Below are 13,049 nucleotides of genomic sequence, written 5' to 3' on the forward strand. Positions count from 1 at the left end.
AAAAACTGATTAGTGTTTGCCAGCACGTGAGGTGGGGAGGAGCGGAAGAATGGGGTGCAACAGATTAATGGATATAGGGTGATAAAATATTTTGACTCTAGATAGAGGTAGTGGTTGTACAATACTGTGAACGTACTAAATGATATTGAATTGTTCACTTTAAAATGGTCAATTTGGTGATATGTTAATTTCAACTCAATTTTTGGAAAAAGGGGGAAAATACTAGCTGAGGTGTTTTCTTGGATTGCATTCATTACATTTACAAGGCACTAAGAAATTTGACTTGTATTTGATACTGATTCTTCCAATACATGAACAGGTATATCTTTCAATTTCTATATGTCTTTATTTTCTTCAAAGGTTATTTGTAGTTTTCAGTGCAATATTCCTGCACATCTTTTCTTAAATTTATGATACTTTAAGTATTTGTGGGGTTTTTTATTAACTTTGTTTTAAATTGACACATAATTACACATCATTTGCAGGGTACAGTATGATATTTTGATACATGTATACATTATATAATAATCAAATCAGGGCATTTAGCAAATCCATTACCTCAAACATTTATCTTTTCTTTGAGGTGAGAACATTCAAAATTCTCTTATAGCTATTTTTTTAAAATTTTTTATTACAATAGCTTTAGGAGTATAGGTGGTTATGGGTTACATGGATGAACTGTACAGTGGTGAAGTCTGGGCTTTTAGTGTCGTGGTCGCCCAAATAGTGTACATTGTACCCAATAGGTAGCTTTTCATCCTTCACTGCCCCCTCCTACCCTCCCCACTTCTGATGATATCATCTTATACCTAGAAAACCCTAAAGACTCCTGCAAAAGACTCTTGTATTTGATAAATGAATTCAGTAGTCTCAGGTTACAAAATCGAGTACACAAATTGGTAGCACTGCTATGCACCAACAATGACCAAGCTGAGAATCAAATCATGAACTCAATCCCTTTTATAATAGCTACAAAAATAAAACAAAATTCCTAGAATATACTTAACAAAGGAGGTGAAAGATCTCTACAAGAAGAACTACGAAATGCTGATGAAATAAATCACAGATGATACAAACAAACGGAAAACATTCCATGCTCATGGATGGGAAGAACCAATATCACGAAAATAACCATACTGGCCAAAGCAATTCCAGTTCTTTTGAAATATACAATATTATTGTAACCATAGTCACTCCACTGTGTAATAAGACACCAGAACTTTTTCCTCCTAACTGTAACTTTGTCAACACTGACCAATGTCTCTTTTTTCCCTCTGCTCTACCTTCCCTATCCCCTACTGCTATTCTACTCACTCATTCTATGAGATCAAATTCTCTAGACTCTGCACATGGGTGAGTTCATGCAGTAATAGCCTATGTTTTTTGATGTGTTGAAAATGATATGTTATACATTTTTGTTTTTTGTTTGTTTATAGTAGATAGAAATAAATTTGAATTTATGTATTGACCTTGTATCCAGCATTATGTTCATAAATTTTATCCAAACTACATTTATAAACAAAGGCAAAATGCTGGAAATTGATCTTTAATGAAAGAAAGAGATACAGTAACATTCATAGGTTCCGTCTAAGGTGTTTTATCTTCTTTTCAGATTTTCAGTGAAATAATGAAAACATAATCCTACAAAGCGTTAAACCCAATAATAGACAATATGTCAATTAAATTAGGCAGAATGTGAATACCATATTAAGCGTTCTGTATATTGTGTGAAATATATTTTTCTGTAATAATTCTAATACTCAAAATAATTAATCAATTCATTCAGTTTTCACTTAAGTGATATTTATTGATGGTAAACTTACTGCTACCAATTAATGTTAAATACTGAGGACAAATTAATAAAAATGCAGACAATATTTGTGAATATTCATTTTTATATGTTTTTCACAATTCAAATTTTATTCCTTCTCTATGGTAAAAGAATTAAAATTGGAGACTTAGAGATTTCAAGTCTCAAAAACCTATTCAAAACCATCATATAAATAGTATTTTGTAAGAAAGACGGCCTTTTTGGAATGATATAAATTTTATATCTAGACAGACATAACATAGCTGGGGGCTATGTGGTAATATTTAATGACATTAGCTCATAATAGCTTCTGAAGCCAGACTATTAAGTTCCTTGTGCTTGGGTTGAATTTTTCTAACTATTCTGTTTGCATTCAATTATAGTAATCTTTTCAAAATGTTAATTTGCTTACTACTGTCTAATAAATTTACACTGAAATTAGCATAATAATGGCATGCCTTAGCATCACTCACAAGGCCCTTTTATCTGTTTTTCCTTGACATCTTTCTTCCTTTCTTTCACTTGCTCTCTTTCTCATTCTCTCTGTCTCTCTCCCTCTCTCTCTCTCTCTCATACTCTCCCTCTCTCTTTCCATTCTCCAGGCATATGGGCCTCCATTCATGTCTTCTAATGTGCCTTGCCAATTCTGTTCCCACTAGGGCTTATGGTCATGCAAACGATTAGTATAATGCTTATCAATAGAAAGAATACAAATTAACTATAATATGGTAGCTATTTATAATATGGTACATATTTAATTACTATGATATTTATAATGAATATGATAATTTCTTAGAGTATTTTCACTGGTAACCATACAAAAATCCCTCCTAATGTGTACCAGAAAGCATCGCATTTAATGTAAACATACAATAGGTTTAATGAATCACATTATTAAATCAAACTCTCTAAATCAACACAACAAATTTCATTTTATCTTCCCAAACATGGCCTTTAGGATGCATGAACATTCAAAAGAAAAAAAAATACATATATACACAGATGCATACTATATACACAAACAAATCCGAATTCCATGCTTTTAATGAAAGACTTCTTTAATCTCATTGAAGTACTTGTGTATACATTGTGTATACATTGCTAATTATGGGGAAGAAGAAGACTAAGTTAAGCATTATATTTATTAGCACGACAGGCTTTGCTTTGCTAAAATAAAACCAAGTCAAATCATTTTAAGAATCTATTTTGCTGACTATGGTACATTAATTCAAAATACTAATTGCATGGAATACAGATTACAAAAACCTATTTAACATTTAATGCTGACCTATATTTTTTGAAAGCTTCACTGGTTAGTATTAATTCTCTAAAATTTGTGGTCCATCTATCAATCATTAAAAATGCATATGTTCCATTTTTTATTCTCATCTTAATTACAAGGTGCAGGATTAATAACCACCTGGGGTTAATAATTCCCAGATGTGATTCAGATCATCAACTGTTCTAAACCGGTCATTAATTCTTTGAAAGTATATTATTAAGTCTTGATAGGTATTACTTAAATACCTTAATGGCTATTTTGTAGTCTTTTATTTTGTAGGTAAATATCTTTCGATTCCACCTTTAAATTTCTATTTTAGTGAGACAATAGTGAGATAACGGATTGTCTAAAATACAAAAATGAGAGCAAATGTATAAACTTTCTACCTGTACTTAAGAACAACGATGAACAAGAACACAGTCCGATTTTCACAACCATTTAGTCTTTTTTCCACAACTGATTCTGCCCAAAGTTAGTATCAAATTATTCCAGATCCAATGAGAGTTGCAAAATACAGTCTTTAAACAATATGCTATTTAAAATAATTCATTACATGTACATCTACTTAGCTATCCAGCCAACTTTTATTGAGCATTCCTCATATAGCACTTACTATGCCATCTACCTGACCCAGAGATACAACACCCAATCCATTACTGCAAGAGTTCACAGTATGGTAAAAGATAAACATTTAAGTATTGTGAGATAAATGCTATGATTTACACTGAGTTTCAGGTGGTCCCAGAAAAGGAGTTTCTTAATTCAACCTTTGGCAACGTAAGTCTTCCAGAAAAGGCAGAACACTTCTATCTTAAGAGACCCATAGGAAAAAGTGAGATAGAGAAAGTGGGGGTTGGAATGAAGAGAGATAAAAGGGAACATTACAGATAGACAAAAGCATGGTCTTATATCCAAGACAAGAGAAAGCAAGTCACATGGAAGAAAGGACCAAAAAGGTCTTTTTTGAAAAAGCTGGAAAGTGGAGGTGGCTGAAGGTCAGGGAATGTTAAAGATGAAGATCAGAAAAGGCAGCTGTTGGCCACAGGTTAAATGGTAGGAAAGGAGAGGAGTAGATTAGTAGATTAGGGATATGGACATAAATAGATCTTCAGTTTAGAAAATCAGTTCTGGCAACAGGATGCGGGATGGACTGGAAAGGTCGGAAGAAGGGGCAGGAGAAAGACCCAAAGCAGGTAAACAATCTAGGATGCAACTATGGTAACTTGGAGAGGAAATGATGAAGAGTCAAACTGATGATGGAGTGATAGATGAAGCTGATGACACAGGTTGATTTGAAAGAGCTTTTGAAGGTTGAATCAATAAGATTTGGTAGAAAATAAGAAAATGCAGAAAATAAGAGTAAATTTATCACTTAAAATAGAAAATAATTAAATTTATAAAAATGTCTAGGCCAGGCATGGTGGCTCATGGAGGATCACTTGAGCCCAGGAGTTTGAGACCACTCTGCACAACATAGTAAGACCCCCCACCCATCTCCACAAAAAAAAAAAAAAAAGAAAAGAAAATCTGTATTTTATTAATAATATCTTAGGGTTTCCTAAGACAATTTACCATTTGTATGTGCTTGCTCTGGATATAGATACAGATTATTTTATTTATAAATAAAATAGTTTATAAATATTTTAATGCCTCTAAATAAAACAATTAGAACTTGCTGATAAAATCAGAATCTTAGTTTATATTTTACAATATAGGAATTTATTTTAAAAGAAATAACCAGAAACTTATCTTGGAAGTAAAGACTGAAGTTAAAGCTTTGTAAGTAACAATGCAAAAAATAAAGAAAAAATAAATAAAAATAAACAAAAGACTGTATTATGTAAGGCAAGAAGATTTGGCTTAATGAAACCCATACTTTTAAAGGGGTGTGTGTGTGTGTGTGTGTGTGTGTGTGTGTATAATGTGTATCATATACCTACATGTTTTTACAGAAAGACATCATCATGGCTATTCATTAAAGAACAGTAGGGATACTGAAAAATGAATTCCATACATACTTATTTTTCAGCTGCCCAGAGAATACAAGAGTGATTACATATTCAGGAACATCAATAAAGACTTCACATCTGATTTATTAAGTCATTGTTACCTGCTTTTCTGTTACTTTTTTTCCTCACTATAGAATTAATTTCATCATTCTCCAAAACATGCTCTTTCAACTAGTGAAAAATAAGGCAGCAATCCATTTTCTTTTGCAGAGGTTGCTGTACAGGAAGGAATATTCTGAGATAGTGGAGAAAGAAGTGACACAAATCATAGTTGCTCGAGTATTAAATAATTAAAAATTTATGGACTCTATAATAAACTATGCATATTCCTTCACCTGTTTCTCCGTACTACCTGGATGCAGGGGTGGTCATTTACCCATGCATGAGCTGATAAAAGAAAGCCATCAGCTTTGGATGATTCATGTGCCTGAGTTCTCCTCAAGGAAATTCTACTTTCTACGGTCTTTCATGTTTCCTGTTCTGTCTCCAAATGGTGTTGGTGTTTCACCATTAATATTATTATTACTATTATTATTATTAATACAATCTATATTTACAATCTGGCAGCCCAGATAAAAGGAATTTAAGAAAAACTAAGAACTGGACCTAAAGATTCAGCAGAAACTTGGTCATCTCTACAGGTGCCAACTACCTTAATCTTTCCTTTCTTTGTGGCTTTTTCTCTGCATCTTCTATGTTCTCCTCCTACTACTGAATGGCCTCCCTTTAGTTATTGGACTTTTTCCTGCTCTCCTAGAACTGTTACTTGCACATGACTTCAGGCCATCAAGTCTCCCTACTCTAACCCTTCTGCATGTATCTTTCAATGTATCTTCACAGCAGATGTTTCTGGCTGCTATTTCTCCTGAACTCTTAACATAGAAATCCTAAATTCCTGAAAGAGGAGTCTGATTGGCTTAGTCATTTATGGAAATCCCCACGAGAGGTGACAGGAGCTGGTTAGTCAATGAACTGGTTGTCTTTAGATTATGTGTCAGTCTTTGTCTCAATAACATATGGGTGAGGGAGTAGGGCACTGTGTCACTAACTATAACTGGTATCCCTCAGCAAGCTCCTTGGCTGGACAATTTACTTTAGAAGACATTTTGAGAATGGCAAGTACTCTATCATTTCAAATATAATTATTTCTATAAGTTTTTTTTGGACTGGACTAGTCCATATTTTACACTTAATTAGCCTACGGTCAATAACAGACATGTAAAAGACACAATTATTGAGGTGCAAATAAATGAAAACAATGTCTCTAAAAGAGACACACTAAAGGAGTATTTCTTTAGTTCCTTTCTAAGATAATTAAATATAAAAACAATCTAAAACATGCACCAGATATTCTTAGGCTTTTAACTAAGCATTTGTGAATAATTAAGCATCCTTAGTTTAATTATTAATTAAGCTTCAAAGAAGAATTAATCTTTACAGTACTTTTCAATAACTATGTATCCTTTTAAACAAAATCTATCTTTCTAACAACACTGTAACTAGATTAAGTGTGCACTTGATCAGCCTTAGAGAGTTCTTTTACACCCTTCACTGCAGTCATCACAATGTTGAAAATCAATTTGTGGTTATAGGTACACCGTAATGACTAAAGTCTTGGCTTTGGGATTGACGTGACCCCAATTTTAACATCAGCTTCTTTAGTCATCACAACCATGGGTAGGTTCTGAAACTTTTCTCAGGTCCAGTTTTTTCATATATAATGTGATAATAAAACTATTTACTTCACATAAATATTATTGAGATCACAAAAAGTATGTAAAATGCTGAAATGCTGAATTGCAGTTCTTTTATAGACTCGTGACACATTAATAATCTGAATATTCTGAGACAGAAATGTACATGGTTATTCCTATGAAGTCAAGACATACAGATTTAAATCTCTAAGAGCTCCTGGGAGTTTCATCATCTACTGCTCGATGTGCATATCACAAGAAAGCTCTGAAATCTTCCTTTACCGATTTGTAAGGAAAAATAGCAACAATGTCATGTAAAGGGATAAAAGCTTGATTTATTGTTTAGATTGAATGAACTTGAAAATAAAGCCAATTGCTACTGATAGTGATTGATACGAAGAGAAAGCGAAAATTTCAGGACTGCTTATCGCAAGAAAATAGAAGGCTAAGGAAAATTAATTAGAATCATAATTTGTAAAACTGCTTAAGCAAATGTTGCAACCCATTATATAATGTTTGTGACAGTTGAAAATGTATTATTTTGCCTGGTCCAGCAAGTAAGTAGTTTAGAATTAGCTTCTCCATTGTAGCAAGTAAAAAGCTGAACAAACTGAAAAATCAACAACTCCACTTAGATCAGTGAGTAAAACACTGCCCCAGAATTGGAGAGATGGACTGGTGGATACACAAAATCATAACTTTTTTTTTTTTTTTGAGATGAAGTCTTGCTCTGTCTTCCAGGCTGGAGTGCCGGAGCATTATCTTGGCTCACTGCAACCTCCACCTCCCAATTCAAGCGATTCTCCAGCCTCAGCCTCCTGAGTAGCTGGGATTACAGGTGCCCGCCACCATGCCCAGCTAATTTTTGTATTTTGAGTGAAGATGGGGTTTCACCATGTTGGCCAGGTTGGTCCCGAACTCCTGACCTCAGGTGATCAACCCACCTTGGCCTGAGAATCATAATTTAAGGAAGCAGAAACCCAACAGATTATGTGTAATGGCAGTATCAGACGGGGAAAAAAAGAGAAAGGAAGAGAATATTTAAAGCAATAATGACAGAGACATTTCTCCAAATTATTTTCAGGCTACAAACCACAGATTCGGGAAGCTCAAAGAACAGTAAGCAGGATAAATGCCAGAAAATACACATACCGTATTCAAACTTCAAAAAATATTCTCACATCAAATAAAAAAAAAAAACAAATATAAAGAAACAACTTTGAAAGAAGCCAGAAGACTCAAACACCTTAAATACAGAGGAACAAGGATAAGAATTACATAAAATTCATCCTCAGAAACTACGCAAGCAATAAGACTGGAGTGAAATATTTAAAGTGTTTAGATATTTGTTAAAGCCCACCAACCTGGAATTCTGTACTTCGTAAAATTTTCCTTCCAAAGTGAAGAAGATATGAAGACTTTATCAAACAAAATTCAGAGAATGTGTTGCCATCAGACCTATCTTGCAAGAACAAGAAATGTTAAAAGACATTCTTTGGAGAGAAGAAAAATGAAATAGGTCAGAAATTTAAATCTACATAAAGCAAGGAAGAGGAGAGGAGACAGCAACTTTGGAAGCCACCCCCCGTAAACACAGGAGGCTTCTATCCTACAATGCCATGTTTTCCTTTCTGCTTGTCCCAGGAGCCACAAGGAGATCTCCAGGCAATCATGAGCTCACCTGTGCTGACATGTGCTTCAACAGGTACAAGCCCCTGAAAGGAATGGTCTCAAGAAACAAATGTTGGCTTTGCAGATTGTGTTCCTCCAACTGCAAATGATTGTAAGAGAACGTCTGGGTACTAAACATGACCGTCTTCAAATAGGCTCAGCCATCACATGAGATTCTGTGCAGGAAGCTGTTCATTTACGGGCTGCTCTTTTAAAATATTTGACTCATCAAACCAAAGGAAGAAATGTAAGAATTATGTCTCATGTATCTATCTCTTCCCAGTGAGTATCCAGGTTTACTTTTCTTTTCTAGAAAAATGCTTTCAAGGAAATAATACACTGGCCTTCAAATTCTATCTCATTTGGTTAATTCAATTCAGCATCTTTTAAGAGGCAGTTACCACACTGGAATCTCACTCTAGGGTCAGTAAGTCTTTGTATTATTACTGCCCATATTTGCTTTCAATCTTTCTATTATTACTGCACATTTTTGCTCTGGCAATTCTTGGTTATGAAGCTAACTTAATAAAATATAACATACGTTTTGATTATATATCAAGCAAACCTGAATATACTATTCACAGTTAAAGATCATAACTACTACTAGATACTAAGAGGGTTCATATATTTTTGTAATGACTGACCATGTCCACCACCACTTCCAGTACGCAAAATAGCATTTTTCAGATAGTTAATGTGCAGTGAAAGATTAAATAAATGAGTGTACATGCATATTTTATTTATATTTAAATGAAAAAAGTACTCATTCTATATTTTTGTCTTATTTGTTAAGTAAACAAAGGCACAAAAATATAATTGTGGTTCAAAAGAAAAAAATACTTGATACAAGATAAAACATGATTCTGGAAAAAGCAAAGAAACAAACGCTCTATATAGAAGTCTGGATTTTTCATTTCTTTAAAATATTTGGGGTTCTTGCAATACTCCTAACAATAATATTTATGTAATGTTTATTATGATCCTGACATTGTTGTAACTTCTTTACATATATTACATAATTTCATCCTTCTAATAATCTAACAATATGAGTACTATTATCAAGCCCTTTCCCTTATGTGGATGGCAATTAACACCTTACAGTTATAAAATGTCTTACAAACATGGATATTAAAGAAATACCCACTGACATAATTGATTAATTAACAAAACCTAATGCCTTTCTTTGAAATATGTAACAATATAATTGAAATTAACACGATGGGTGTCTAGAACATTGCCATATATGTTGTGAAGTTTCTAAGAAGAAAAATTATTTAAATATCAGTTTGAAAACAGTAACTATAACAATCCATAGTCACCAACAGAAATTATCACCAAAATTTATGTTTTCAGAATTTGAATATATACACGGTATAGTTTTAGATAATTTCAATTTTAGGATGAATCAAATTGTAATACTGAAATCTTGTACCATGATGAATTCCTTCTTAAACTGCATTATAAAAACAAACGTTTATTGGTAGATACTCCATTCTCTATCACAGTACATCCAATCTTTGATTTTCATCTTTGGAAAAATTATATTACGAAACGACGGGCTCTGATTAATGGAATAAAGTATCTTTCTACAGAGTTTAATTGTAATCTATGCTTCTTCTATTATAAAAATAAAAATCATTAGTTGTTAGGTTTACTTACAGCTTTTATTTACACATGAGTAACATGTTTTCTTATTTTCCTAACTCTGATGGTTAATTTTATGTATCAACATGCTAGGCAAAAGATAACTGCTATAACGTTATTTCCAGGTAACTGTTAAAACATTATTTCCAGGTGTGTGAGTAAAGATGTTTCTGGAAGAGCTTAGTATTTGAATCAACAGATTAATTAAAGAGTATCTGCCCTCCCTCACTAATGTAACTTGGCCTCATACAATCCACTGAAATGGAGACAGAATGAAAAAGATGTAGGAAGGACAAATTTGCTCCCTCTTCTTAAGCCAGGACATCCGTCTTCTCCTGCCTTTAGAAATCAGAGCTCCTGGTTCTTGGGTCTTCTGACTTGGGAACTGACATCAGTACCCACTCCCCAGGCCTTTGGACTAGGACTAAATTACGCCACCAACTTTCCTTGTTCTTCAGTTGGTAGATCATGGAACTTCATGTCCTCCATAATCATGTGAGCCAATTCCCAAAATAAATCTCAGTATCTCTCTCATTAGGTAGAAAAATAGATACAGATACATCTCCTATTGGTTCTCTTTCTCTAAAGAACCATGACTAATACATGAAGTATTTCAGGGTAAGTTTCCTAATACCAATTCACTATGGCCAACAGATAGGATCACATATCTTGTACTACATTGCATTGCTGAAGCCCTAGTGATCATCTAAGTCAGAGCACACAAAAATTATCTATAAAATATGATATTCAAAACCAATATTCAGTATTAGAGAAACACAAAGTTATCTACTCTCCAACTGTCATTAAAATAAAATGTGATGTAATATCCAACAGCACTTTTGTTTTCCTAACACTCAATTTTGTCTTAATGTTTAAGTAACAGGTACTCCACTGTTGAAAATGGTATTTGATTTTGTATACTATAGTGGCCATATCTAAGCCCAATACAACTATGTAACAAAGATCTCATCCACCATGTACACATTAAACATAGGTTTTAAAAGTTATCTTACTGATGCAGAGATATGCACTATCTACCTCAACTTAGTGAAATTCTAAGTCTTGCAAAACATGGTTTAGCCTATGATTACAGGTCCTATTTCTCACTATATACCTCCACTCCACTCAAATGATTTCCACTGCATCCCTACAGGCCAAATGATTCTCAACATTCCTAAAACTTGATACATACATGAAATAATTCTGTACCTTTGCTCAAGCCACTCCCTTCACCTAGAAGTTGCCTTCTCCCTTTTTTTCAAGCCCATATGCGATTCCTTCACAGTTTTTTTTTTTTGAAAGAGCTGACATGCAACTTCTTATTCCCAATTTTCCCTGACCAGAATTAACCTCTCCTTTTATTATTATTTCACAAAACATTACTCAGAACAACCTGAAGACACATTCTTCAGTCTAGTGATTCTGTATAATTATCGTTGTGCTTCAATACCCCTTGAGGGTAGAAAAATCTGTCTTAGGCACAACAACAGGGTATTTGGCATAGAGGAACATAAAACAGAAGTTTGTTAAATTGAATTCAGGACAATGATTAAAAGAAAAAGTATATGTTGACACAAACGAATTGATAAGTAAGTGTTTTAGGAAATTCATAATTCTCTTTTCATTTCTGTAAGCCTAAAATGTTATTTGTTCAGACTACTCATCCTTTTTCCATAATTACTAACCAGGGATGCTCAATTTCCTACTGAAATGACTATTTATTGGTCTGTTCACAGGCACACTCTGAATGCCTAATTCTGTAACTATATAAGCATGATATTACTAGTGGAAAGATGATTTTAAGTAAAAAAAAAAAAATTATGGAATCTACGATTAAATTTCCTGTATTTTATGTAGCACATTATACAATTTCAAAATGTCTAAATTCTTTACAGGAAGAGCTTTTTTTTTCAATTAAAAAGTTATTCCTTAGAAATACATTATTTATAATACCAAATAGAGTTTACATCATGTATTGCTAATTATATTGTCTACATGTCTCTTCCACCCATGACATATTTGTAAAATCAACTGAATTAGTGTCTATGTAAAAATGTAATTGTTAAAATGGTCAATCAAATTAGCATGGGTCAGTGAAACTGAGTACCTGAAAACTTTATATGACTTCAATTAGATATAATTACAATTTTAATGTATGGATATAAATGCTAGTTTACATGTTATAAACTGATTAATGGTTCTGGTGGCTTTTAAATACTGTAACCTGTATTGATATCTGGATTATTTTCATTCTTGATATTTTCAGTAGCCTCTTTTAAAAGTTCTTCACCCTTACTGAATAATTCCTTATTTTAACCTATAAATAGCATTAAGTAAAGCTCCATTACTACCAGTAATCTATCCTCTTCATTAAAAAAGAAAAAAAATAATTGCACATTTTTAAAAACTTATTTATACTATCAATCTATTCTACTGTTCATAAGATTACACACACACACACACACACACACACAGAGTCACACACACACAGTCACACACACACACACATATGAAAAGTATTTTAGAAAAGTTTCATTCATTTCTTGAAAGTGACAAACATGACCCACTTAATATACTCAACAATACTAATGTTTGTTCATTTTAATGGAAATAAGAGAATAAACATAAAAGCATAACCCTAGTTTAAGATATTTACCTCAGAAGGTTTGATGAGAGCTCTAGTAGAATAAACAAAAATTTAAGAAAAATAAACTTACAGTATATAAAACTTACTAATCTAAAGAAGCAAATGGGCTGTTAGAGAGGAAGATTTAACTCTTCATAGGATATTTTAGTTGAAAATACACACTTAGTGAATAACTGTTGTTGTAAAATGTCAAATTCAAACAGCAATATGTTAAAGATTCCAAAAGAATAAAACATATTTGGATCAATTTTTCCTTGAGACTTAAATGTGAAGATATAATAGAAGAAGCAAT

General features: G+C 32.9%; 1 protein-coding gene across 2 annotated transcripts in view; it reads right to left on the reverse strand.

Annotated features, from left to right (window-relative positions):
* EPHA6 (EPH receptor A6) overlaps window positions 1–13,049 on the reverse strand; it is a 932,172-nt gene that overhangs the window by 864,194 nt on the left and 54,929 nt on the right. The gene's annotated exons all lie outside the window — the stretch shown is intronic.

This window comes from Macaca thibetana, chromosome 2 (assembly GCF_024542745.1).
Source record: "Macaca thibetana thibetana isolate TM-01 chromosome 2, ASM2454274v1, whole genome shotgun sequence".
In the NCBI taxonomy this organism is placed as follows: domain Eukaryota; kingdom Metazoa; phylum Chordata; class Mammalia; order Primates; family Cercopithecidae; genus Macaca; species Macaca thibetana.